Below are 11646 nucleotides of genomic sequence, written 5' to 3'. Positions count from 1 at the left end.
TGTGTTGGCCTTCTTCAGGTGGGAGAGGGTGGTGTGTGTTGTCGGGGCGATGGCATCGTCCGTGGATCGGTTTGGGCGGTGAGCAGATGTGGCTTTTGACCAGCCGCTCGAAGCACTTCATGATGGTGGAGGTCAGTGCTACAGGGCGGTAGTCGTTTAAGCAGGTGATGGATGATTTCTTAGGTATGGGGATGATGGTGGCCTGCTTGAAGCAGGAGGGGACTGTCGAGAGATTTAGGGAGAGGTTGAATATGGAGGTGAAGACCTCCGTTAGCTGGTAATAGAGCAGTAATGCTGGTTATGATTTATGACTTTTAATCATAATACTTAATTAGGTGGATTTTATGCTCGCCACAATAGAGCCACCTCCTCGTGTCATAACTAAACTGCAAATTATATTACTTCTATGGTCAGAATCTTGGTCATGTCATTTATTTGTATCAATATATACATTTATTTAGTCAATAAAGTAACATTTTAGTTTTGAGAGCTCAAGATGATCTCTAAACTTATTTTGAGACTGACCAGTGATCCAAAACTCAAAGACGAATCATTTAGAAAATAAACAGACATTAAGAGGAGATCAGGAATTCTTCACTTTTCAATATTCTAACGAAATGCTTGATTGATAATTTAATCAACAAGCTTTTGCTTCTGGATTTTCTAAATGATTATTTTGTCTCCCAAGCCAGCAGTTCAGAGCAAGCTGGAAAGAAAACAAAAGATCACAGACAATTCATCTACACATGTAAAAGATAAGACTGGCAAATTAAAAAATATTAATATCTGACATGGGAAAAATTGTATTTCACATTAGTGAGTCATGAAATTGGATTTTATTCTGAAAGCATCATCAGTCAGAAACTTCAACAGTGGTCAAAATCAGTTTTGGATTTTCCTTCTTTTGACCACTAGGGGGTAGGCATGTTCCATCATAATCTGGTAATTTTGTGAAAAGGAGTTTCCAACAGAACCCTCTATTCCTCTCTTTTCTTTTTCTGTTCAGTGCTTTTTGAACATGAGAAAACTTTCACAGGTGGGTGTTGGATTACAGAAACTGTATTTTAGAAATGTTTAACACTTTACTCTCTCCTTTTGGTCATTTGACCTATCTATCAGATTCTAAATCTTAGAATAAGATATATTAAAAAATAAAGTTTCCTTCACAGTGTTTTTCTTCTATACATTGTAATTATTCTGTCTAACTTCAGTACATTTGACCTCCAGTCGCTGCAGCAGTCACATGTATTGATCTGGACCTCAGATATATCTTATCTCCACAGAGCTGCAGCTGTGATCAGTCCCTTCAAACAAACACACTTTAAACAGCCTGATTGGCCTCTGCTCAATAAAACCCTGTGTGTGAAACCTGTGGAGCAAGTGGACTTTCCCTTTCAAACACGAGTCTGAATTTTGATGGGTTGACAGGGACAATTTATATAATTTACGAGACTTAGCCTGGAATAACTGAAATATCACCTGTTTAAATAAAGCAGAGACAAAATGCAGACATTAATGTAAATCATCTCTGAAATGCCAAAAGAGACAAGTGGTGATCCGACAGAGGGATAGAGAATTGAAAAATAAGATGACAACTGCAACAAGCATGTAAACTAGATTCAAACTGGCAAAATAAGATGAAAGCACAGCTTCTATGAGAGAGCCACTGCTTTCCCCCTCACTGTAGAGACTGAATCAAAGCAGCCTTAGACAAATCCTCCTTCTGTCTGTAGGCCCAAGTGCTTTGTGTTCTATTAAAGCCCATGGAAATCTACACTCTGTACGTTGTTTGATGTTGCCAACTTGTCATCTCTGTATCTCCGCAGACTTCACACATGGGCTGTTTTCTATATATAAAACTCTGTCCGAGTTGTTTCCTCTTTACCTGTGTACATACATGTATATGTAAGGGGGGGGGGGGGGGGGTGTACCACCACTCGAGGGCTGGTGATAAGATAACTGGAAAGTTTTCACATTACAACGTGATCATATTTCACGTTATGATGATCCGTAACACGTTAATTATGCTCAGAAGATTGCATGTGTGTTGTGTATGTTTTGTATGACCGCTGTATGTGTGTGTTCGTATTCTGTCTGTTGTAACAATGTGTTACTGACTTCTTGGCCACATCTGTCTTGTGAGAGATTTAACTCAATGAGATCTTTACCTGGTTACAGAATGTCCATGGAGTTAACTATTCTAATGTTCAAAGTTTTTTTCATAAACCAAACTAATGATGCTCTGCCATGGCAGCACATTCAAGTTACTTTAGTTCATCGTAACACTTACAAGCCTTCTTTTGTAAAAGCTTCTCATTAATTAAGTCTAATTGGCTCCTGTATATCAAACATGTTTTTTTTTTTTTGTTTTTTTTTTACTGAATTCTCATTTAGATTTGATGTTCAGTTCAGGAAGTACTTTTGTCAAATGTTGTCCCAGAAATTCTCCAGTCATCTGTGCTTATCATTGATTATTGGGAAAAGGGGAAATGTATAAGTTGTATTTCCCACATGTGTTTTAATTGAAATGTGAGGGCAGCTGCATGCAAGACATTAAAACACCCAAATAAAATTTAAAACATTTTATTCATTAGTCGACAACATATTATAAACCCCTAACAGAGTAAAGACTTGTTCAGGGCATGATGTCACCCAGTGTACATTATACAGAGTAGGAGCAGGGGTTGCAGTAGGGGGTTTCTGTCCATTTACAAATATCTCTGTATAAGTTTTATAAGTGTATGAGTTGTATTTCCCACATGAGTTTTCATTAAAAACTTAGTGGGGGTGGAGCCTGCCCTCTTCCGTGCATCCACTGTGTCCTTCAACAAAAGGGAGAGCCTTGGTGCCCTCTTCCCTTCCTCTGCGATGAACCTCAGCTGGTTATAGTAGGAGTCCAGAGACGTGACCACCTCCAGGTCCTGCTAGATGAGCTGGAGGAGCTCACAGAGGCTCTCCAGAGATGGCCCGTCTCCGTTCTGCAGCAGCCTCCTGATGCAGCAGTACATGGCTTTCTCCTCCAGAACCTTTGAGAGGAACAGCTCCCCAATAAACTTGATGCTATTGAGGAGGCGTCCGGAAGGTTTTGCGTTGAGTTGCTCTTCCCTCAGCCGGTCGATGACCCTCACGTCCCTGACTGGCTCCAGGCAGGACCCACTCTTCCGATAAATGCCCTCCCTTTCAAAGTTCTTCCTGAACTCTGCCTGGCAGTGTTTGACCAGCAGAGACCTGAAGGAGACGCTGGCTGACCAGTCGGACAAGGATTGGACCTCCACCTGAAGAGGAGAAAACCATAAGGAAATATTAACATTAATGCTACTCACATACATACATAGTGATCAGTGTGTTCTGATTTGAGGATTAAATCAGCACACAAATGAATGAAAATAAGTGAACTCATTATTTGAATAAGACAACATGGGTCAAAAGTGACCCCACTCAGTATTTATTATTTATATCTTTGCAGTAAATTATTTCCGTCATTTAGTATTTCAGGTATTTTTCAAATAACTGTTTTTTTCACTTCCCTTCTAATTCACAACATGGGTCAAAAATGTTGTATTGTAAAATACATTCTTATTAAGTCTTATTTACAATCTATTACTAGTGAGAAAGATAATTTATAATTTACCCAAGGGGTTTGCATAGCTTGTTTATCAAAAGGCTAAATTAAGGTTACAACCTGCATACAAAAGATAAGCTGTCCAACTAATTAAGAAACAGGATAAAGTAGCTTCCAGCGCAACATGGCGCCGTACTAACGGGTGCCTGTCGTAGCAGCTCCTGGTACTACTGTCGGTTTTTTTGTGTTTTTATAACGTTTGCGATTTGTTTTTTATATTTATTTTTGCACTGCTCTGTGCATCTCCGTCCCGCACAATGACGAGATGCTTTTGAAATTTATTGGACACTTTTTATAACTTTTAACCGCACTTCGGTCTCTTCGGATCACTGGGAGAATGCCTGCAACACACGCCGGCATTGTTTACACCCGCGACCAGCTGATCGCCCTGAGGCACACTACCCTCTTGGCCGGAGAGAGACCCACCATCCCGGAGGAACTAAAGAGGAGACGGCGGGGCTGCAGAGCGGGGCTTAAACGGAGGAAGGAGAAGAGGAAGTTTAAGCCCTTCATCCCTGCAGTAATCACTGGAAACGTGAGGTCGCTGGCAAATAAAGTGGACGAACTGGAAGCGCTCATCAGGACACAGAGGGAGTACAGGGAGTCCAGTATTGTGTGTCTCACGGAAACGTGGTTGCACGAGCAGATACCGGACTCCAACGTCACCATTCCTGGCTTCCAGACGGTTCGAGCCGACAGAGACACCATCGCGACCGGCAAGAAGAAAGGAGGGGGACTCGCCGTGCTCGTGAACAACAGGTGGTGTCACCCCGGGCACGTCACCGTTAATCATCGTGTCTGCAGCCCGGACATCGAGCTCGTCGCCGTCGGACTTCGTCCATATTATTTGCCGAGGGAGTTTACCAGTGTTTTCGCCATCAATGTTTACATTCCTCCATCTGGGAACGCAGAAGCAGCGTGTGACGTCATCCACACTGTGACTGCAGGATTACAGACACAACACCCCGGGGCCTTCATCATCATCACAGGTGACTTTAAACATGCTTCCCTCTCATCCACACTCCCAACCTTCTTCCAGTTTGTAAAATGTGCCACCCAGGAAAATAAGACTTTGGACCTATATGCAAATGTTAAGGATGCATACAGCTCCACTGCCCTGCCACCACTGGGCAGGTCAGACCACAACCTAGTCCTGCTCTCACCATCTTACAAGCCTGTGATTCAGCAGCACCCAGTCACAGTGAGGACAGTGAGGAAATGGTCTCATGAGGCCATGGAAACACTGCGTGGGGCCCTGGAGGCCACAGACTGGGATGCTCTGTATGAGCCACATGGTGAGGACATTGATGGCCTGACTGACTGTGTCTCTGAGTACATTGGGTTCTGCATCGATAACACCATCCCCACTAAAGAGGTCCGCTGTTACCCAAATAACAAGCCGTGGGTTACAAGCGACCTGAAGGCCCTTCTCAATGAGAAGAAGAGGGCCTTTAGATCACGGGACAGAGCAGAACTCAAACGGGTTCAAAGGGAGCTCAAGCGCAGCATCAGGGAGAGCAAGGACAACTTCAGAAGAAAACTGGAGCACAAACTGGAGGAAAACAACACCAGGGACGTCTGGAGTGGTATGAAGGAGATCACTGGTTTCAAGAGGAGAGATGGGGGAGCAGCTGGGGATGAACGACGTGCGAATGAGCTGAACACGTTCTTCAATAGGTTCAACTCCAACCCCCCAGCCCCCAGCGGACCATCCACTGCCTCCACTGACTCTACGACTGCCTCTACTGCGTCTCTGAGCAACAACCCCCCACCTCCCCCCATCACCCCCTGCCCCCCACCACCCCAGTCACCATCTCCCCCCACCCCCCCGCTGGCCTTTACCACAGACCTTCTCACACCTCCCACCCCCAGGACATCCTCACATCCCCCACAGCCCCCCACCACCTCCTGCAACACAAACATCTCTGCACCACCCTCAAACCCATCGCTGACATCCCCCACCCCCCAGTCTGGACTCCACATCACAGCCAGCCAGGTGAGGAGAGAGCTGGAGAGGCTCAAACCGAGGAAAGCTGCGGGGCCGGACCGCATCAGCCCTCGTTTGCTGAAGGCCTGTTCCAGCCAGCTCTGTGGAGTTCTCCAGCACCTCTTCAACCTGAGCCTACACCTTCAGAGAGTGCCAGTGCTCTGGAAAACATCCTGCCTGGTCCCAGTGCCCAAAAAAGGACGTCCTGCTGCACTGGAGGACTACAGGCCGGTGGCACTGACCTCTCACATCATGAAGGTCATGGAAAGACTGGTCCTGGCCCACCTCAGACCGCTGGTGTGCCCATCACAAGACCCCCTGCAGTTTGCATATCAGCCCCATGTTGGGGTTGATGATGCAATCATCTACCTGCTGCAGAAGGCTTACTCCTCCCTGGACAGACCCAACACCTCAGTCCGGATCATGTTTTTCGACTTCTCCAGCGCCTTCAATACCATCCAGCCCACTGCTGAAGGCCAAACTGGAGGGCACGCAGGTGAGTGCTCCCCTCATCGCTTGGGTCGATGACTATCTGACGGGCAGACCACAGTTTGTGAGATTACAGAACTGTGTGTCTGATCATCTGATCAGTAACATCGGGGCCCCCCAGGGAACTGTGCTGTCCCCCTTCCTCTTCACCACATACACTGCTGACTTTAAGCACTGCACAGAGACGTGTCATCTGCAGAAGTTCTCTGATGACACGGCCATTGTGGGGTGTGTTGAGGGCGGAGGGGAGGCTGAGTACAGGGACCTGGTTGACCGCTTTGTGAAGTGGTGTGGGGAGAACCGCATGCAGCTCAACGTGGCGAAGACGAGGGAGATGGTGGTGGATTTCAGGAGGACCAAGCCCCTGCCCTCTCCTGTCTGCATCGGTGGGACGGCTGTGGAGGTGGTCCCTGCTTACAAGTACCTGGGTGTCACACTAGACAATAAACTGGACTGGTCCACCAACACAGAGGCTGTCTACAAGAAGGGCCTGAGCCGGCTTTATTTCCTGAGGAGGCTCAGGTCCTTCAACGTCTGCAACAAGATGCTGCAGATGTTTTATAAGTCTGTTGTGGCGAGCACCATCTTCTTTGCTGTGGTGTCCTGGGGTGCGGGCATCAAGGCTAAGGACGCCAACAAACTGAAAAAACTGATTAGGAAGGCAGAGTCTGTGGTTGGCTCTAAGCTTGTCACCCTGGAGGAGGTGGTGGAGGACAGGATGCTGGCAAAACTGCTGGCAATCATGGACAATCCCTCTCACCCCCTCCACAAAACACTAGACAAGCTAAGGAGCAGCTTCAGCCACAGACTCATTCAACCCCGCTGCTCTAAGGAACGATACAGGAAATCGTTCCTCCCAACCGCAATAAGACTATACAACTCATCTACCTCTGTCAGAGCCACCATCACAGAACTGCACTAAATATACCTGTCTCAATTCATCATTTTATACAATAATATTGTCTTTTGCACACTCTGTCTACATATTCTTACACTCACAGTATATTATATTATCTATTGTATCGCCAAATACTTATATTTATACCCGTACTATATATCACATATTATATCATACTCTTTGTATATTCTTTGTATATATAAGTCTATATACACATATTTTATTTATACATGTGTACATGTTATTAATATTATATTTTACTATTATTATTATTATATATACTGTTGCTGCTATTATTACTATATACTGCTATTATATTGGTATAATTACTATCATATATAAATATATATTATATACTATATATACTGTACTATTTTTGATATACTGTCTAACAATAACATTACCATCATATCATCAGTACTATTACCATCATCTGCCACTGCACCTTATCTACCTATTTTATCTTGTGTTTCTGTTTTTATTCTTTCTACCGCAATATTTTATATTTTATATTTTATTCTATTGTATTGTATTTTATTGTATTCAAATGTACCGGCTGCTATGACGACTTAATTTCCCCTCGGGATGAATAAAGTAATCTATCTATCTATCTATCTATCTATCTAGATGCATCACTTACTGTTGAGAGGTGCTGGCACAGCTCGGCGAAGACTGCAGCAGAGTGTGGCTTCTGCACGGCCCTCTTGAAAACGAGCTCAACCATTTCCTGCAACTGCTCCGCTATGGAGCCAGAACAGTCTCAAAAGGATTAAATGCACACAGAAATGAATACATGCGCAAAAAAGATCCACAAATACATTTTCAACGCCGCTGGCTCAACACACTTGTCACACTAATCAGCGGCGTTGTCCGGCTGACTGTGGCTGGTTAGAGCACTTCATGTGTGTACGGTCACATACGGTTATAACGAACTTTGATAACGGGGATAGCGGGCTAGCCACCATGCTAACTGCGGTGGGAACAGCGCCAAAACCCGCTGACTTAATCCCAAGGCTCTCATGACACTGTTTCTCAAACACCGTCAGGTTAGAAGCATCACTTGGTAGTAGTTAGTATCGGGTGTCCGTGCTGACTGTGTGTGGAAGCTGGGGGGGAAGCTAGCTGCCTCCGTGTAGCTTCAAGCTGTTGCAGCTGTTGAATTAGCAACGCAGTTTGGAAACAAGACCGGGGAACCGCTGCGTTAAGACACGATAACATAAGCACTTTGACCCGCTGGGTGTCACTTTATTTCAGCAAAACTGTCGCGTCATCAACAGCCCTTTTCTGTTGTCATCGTTCACTGTGTGTGAGGAGCCGGGGATCAGCGTCTACTAATTCTATGTCTATTGGCTGGCGGGCTAAAAACCTCCAGGCTGCCTGCGGGCGTTTTAATGACGTCGTGTAATGGCACTCACGTGATTGGCTGTACAGGAGTGAGACATCTGATTGGCTACAGACGATCCCCTCTTAGAAAAAATGCATTCGTGAAACAGAGTCGCGTCAGGGGAGTCTCAAAAGTCTCAAAAGTCTCACACACAAATGCAGCGAGGTTTACAAATTAAAAGCACTTTGTAAATGCAGGTCCAACAGTTTATATATGAATGTAACAAGCTCCAAAATGTATTTGATGAAGATTGCAAATACTTTTACATGCATATATTTGTGAATTTTTTTTCTATTTGTGTGTGCATCGGAAATATGTTTATGAATCTTATATTTTACATGTGAATTTTTTTTACTTATATATGGAATGAAACATTTGTGTGTGCATTGAAAATGTATTTGTGGATCTTTTTTGTGCATGTATTCATTTCTGTGTGCATTTAATCCTTTTGAGACTGTTCTGGCTCCATACTCCTCACCGTCCAACTCCTCGTGACTCAGATCCGTCATGAAAGCTTGAAAGTTTTCGGTGAAGCAGCTGACGGACTTCTTCCTCATCTCTCCCAGCAGAAGAGGAGCTGGCTTGCAAGTTAATTCCACGCTTTTATTTTGTTTTGGGATCATGTTGATTCCAATAAATCGAAGTTGTCTTCAAGGCAAATCCAAAGAAACAAGTTCCGGTGCAAGAAACAAGTTCAGGAGCAAGAAACAAGTTCAGGAGCAAGAAACAAGTTCAGGAGCAGGAAACAAGTTCCGGTGCAACCAGCCAATAGTGAGAAGACAACTGAGTGAAAAATGAAAACTGACGTTTAAGTAACGACAGACTTCAAAGGTATAAGGCTGTTGCCTTGGTGACCTGCAGTGACATACGTCAAAGGAACAAAGCCTGATAACGTAAAAAATAATAATACAGAAAATGCTTCTTTTTTTTTAAATGTAAAAGAAGTTTCATTAAATTCAAACTTAATAACGGTTTGAGTGAAAAATCCTAGAAGACGTTTCTGAAACTTAAAAAATAAATTATATTCAGAAGTGTTACAAAAAGGCTATCATACGCTAATAAGGAATGATAATGAGCTCTTTAAGGTATGAAAAAAACTGCGCGCGCACATCCTGCGGCGCACATAAATAAAAAATATATTTAAAAATAAAACATAAAAAATAAAAACAATTGTATCAAATTAATAAAAAAAGTGTGCACATTCTAAATAAAAAAGCATGAAATGGCGTACGCCAAAGCTAATTCCGATTTACAAAACCATGCGCACGCAAAACCTCAACTCCAAATCCGCCCTTCACAGCCCCAATTTCTACTATAAATGGTCAATGCAAAGCACGTCACGAATATTAAATTATGAATCCGACCAATGGGTTTCCACCGTGAGTCCTGACCGAGGCACGGCATCAAGCTATGTGAAGAGGAAGTGAAACTTTCTGACACTGACATCGAGTTGTTTGTTAGTGAGGTGGAGGTGAAGAGCGACTTTATGGGACAGCAGTGATGTCACTAATAAAGAAAATACACTGATACTCTGCCGCTGCTGCTGTGTATAACACAATGTGGGAGATCAGAAATCGCTGAACCCTCGCTTCCTCCTCCTCATCCTTCCATTCGCATGCACAAATCGTGCAGAACCCCGCATCGGTGTCACGGCAGTATTTATCCATTTAGAGCATCTGACCGATTCCCTCACATCAGTGGATCCAGTCTCTCAGCACGTGTCACCAAGTACGACATGAAGTGTTGTGAACTCAGTCTGTTGATATCAATCCTCTTCCGCTCCTCTCCTCTGAAGCAGAAGGAGCAGACACCAACACGCGCGGCTAGACCCGCTACGTCTTCCTCTGTATCTGACGCGTTGATGATGAAATGAAACAACTAACCTAAAACGACTTCTATAACAAATGTTATAACTTAGTCACACTTTAAAAGTATGACTAAGATATACGTGAGGAAGTGTCTGCTTAACCTCTGATATTAAAATGTTGAAGCCACAGTTTATGTGATTGAAGCGTTTATTTGTTTAACACAAGTCTGAGTAGATTTTCTCCCATGTATTTTCAACCCTAACTTCATAAACACTTGTATAGACATCATATATCAGAGACTTTATTTCTTCTCAACCTCTAATCTCAGATTCCTGTGTTCTGCAGCTTCTTCTGAATCAAGAGGAACGAGAGCTGTTTGTGGGACTCGTCTCCAAGAGGACAGGAAGAGACATTCGGAAGAAATCTGTCTCAATCAACCTTGTAGACTTTGAGTGGAGTTTCATATAGGTCAGTGAGAGCTCTCTCCCTAGGTCATTTGTCAATTTGTCTCTTTAATTTTGTACATGTAATCATATTGTTCTTCTCCTGTCCACTAAATATTAATCAATTCATTTCCAAATATGGGTATGCTTCCTTTCCATGTACACAAAAGGGAACATGCTCCCTTGTCCAAGGGCACGTAATCCAATGTAGGATTTGATCTCTTTATTTCTCTCTGTTAGAAATTAGGATCAGTTATTGGATGTATTTACTTCATGAATGTCACTTGTTGATCTTCCATGTAATCAAGTTGCAGAGCTTGTGTTGTTGAATTAATAGTTTTAAAGAGATTCGTCTGATAGAGGCAGTCTTATTTGACCAGGACCATTCAAAATGAATAAAGAAAGGAATATTTCATGTTGTTTTTAATTATCACGTGTTATACATTCTCTTTGTGGGATTAATGTTTTGTCCTGATACTTGCATCATTTCTCCAAGTGTTTTACAAGGTTCATTTGTTTTATCAAATGTAATGAACAGACTGATAACTGTCATGTTCTGAAATCTACATCAGTAATGGACAACTTTGTTTCTAACAACAAAAAAACAGCAAGTATTTCAGTAGCTGCATTTCATACCGTAATCATTCAGTATACGTTGTTCAGAATATCACATCAACACATGGAACCAAGGTTTTGGTAAAGATGAGTTTAATTTATAGGAACTGACTGTCATCATGCTGCTATTACATTAAATTAATAAGACCGTGTCCTCGCCGCCGGTCTACGGGGAGTATAAAGTGAGCGGACGGACGGAAGTTGCATCCGCGCAGGAGTCAGGACATCAGCTTCATGCAGCTCGTCCAGGGCCTGATGTCGGCATGTGGCGGAATGTGCACCGCTGTTATAACGACCGATGTAAACTCCCTCGGGATGTAATAAGGTCGGCATCTGATCACGAGCTGCTCCAGGTCCGGAGAACAGCCCGAAGAAATAATCTCCACATCTGAGCACCACA

Source organism: Pleuronectes platessa, unplaced genomic scaffold (assembly GCF_947347685.1).
Source record: "Pleuronectes platessa unplaced genomic scaffold, fPlePla1.1 scaffold_28, whole genome shotgun sequence".
Lineage (NCBI taxonomy): Eukaryota > Metazoa > Chordata > Actinopteri > Pleuronectiformes > Pleuronectidae > Pleuronectes > Pleuronectes platessa.
The sequence above is the reverse complement of the archived record's forward strand: the minus strand, read 5'-3'. Positions refer to the sequence as shown.